Source organism: Schistocerca serialis, unplaced genomic scaffold (assembly GCF_023864345.2).
Source record: "Schistocerca serialis cubense isolate TAMUIC-IGC-003099 unplaced genomic scaffold, iqSchSeri2.2 HiC_scaffold_1196, whole genome shotgun sequence".
Classification (NCBI taxonomy): Eukaryota; Metazoa; Arthropoda; class Insecta; order Orthoptera; family Acrididae; genus Schistocerca; species Schistocerca serialis.
Window position 1 is genome coordinate 1,294,233 of NW_026047399.1, and position 768 is coordinate 1,295,000.

Here is a 768-nt window from a genome sequence, read left to right on the forward strand (position 1 = left end):
TCCCTGGTTGATCCTGCCAGTAGTCATATGCTTGTCTCAAAGATTAAGCCATGCATGTCTCAGTACAAGCCGCATTAAGGTGAAACCGCGAATGGCTCATTAAATCAGTTATGGTTCCTTAGATCGTACCCACGTTACTTGGATAACTGTGGTAATTCTAGAGCTAATACATGCAAACAGAGTCCCGACCAGAGATGGAAGGGACGCTTTTATTAGATCAAAACCAATCGGTCGGCTCGTCCGGTCCGTTTGCCTTGGTGACTCTGAATAACTTTGGGCTGATCGCACGGTCCTCGTACCGGCGACGCATCTTTCAAATGTCTGCCTTATCAACTGTCGATGGTAGGTTCTGCGCCTACCATGGTTGTAACGGGTAACGGGGAATCAGGGTTCGATTCCGGAGAGGGAGCCTGAGAAACGGCTACCACATCCAAGGAAGGCAGCAGGCGCGCAAATTACCCACTCCCGGCACGGGGAGGTAGTGACGAAAAATAACGATACGGGACTCATCCGAGGCCCCGTAATCGGAATGAGTACACTTTAAATCCTTTAACGAGTATCTATTGGAGGGCAAGTCTGGTGCCAGCAGCCGCGGTAATTCCAGCTCCAATAGCGTATATTAAAGTTGTTGCGGTTAAAAAGCTCGTAGTTGGATTTGTGTCCCACGCTGTTGGTTCACCGCCCGTCGGTGTTTAACTGGCATGTATCGTGGGACGTCCTGCCGGTGGGGCGAGCTGAAGGCGTGCGACGCGCCTCGTGCGTGCTCGT

The 768-nt window shown here is 51.4% G+C and overlaps 1 non-coding gene across 1 annotated transcript in view; it reads left to right on the forward strand.

Moving 5' to 3' along the window:
* Nucleotides 1-768, forward strand: part of LOC126434982 (small subunit ribosomal RNA) — a 1,910-nt gene continuing 1,142 nt past the window's right edge. The window contains exon 1 of the ribosomal RNA XR_007579639.1: nucleotides 1-768. This exon is cut by the window's right edge and continues 1,142 nt beyond it. This is a non-coding gene — a ribosomal RNA (small subunit ribosomal RNA).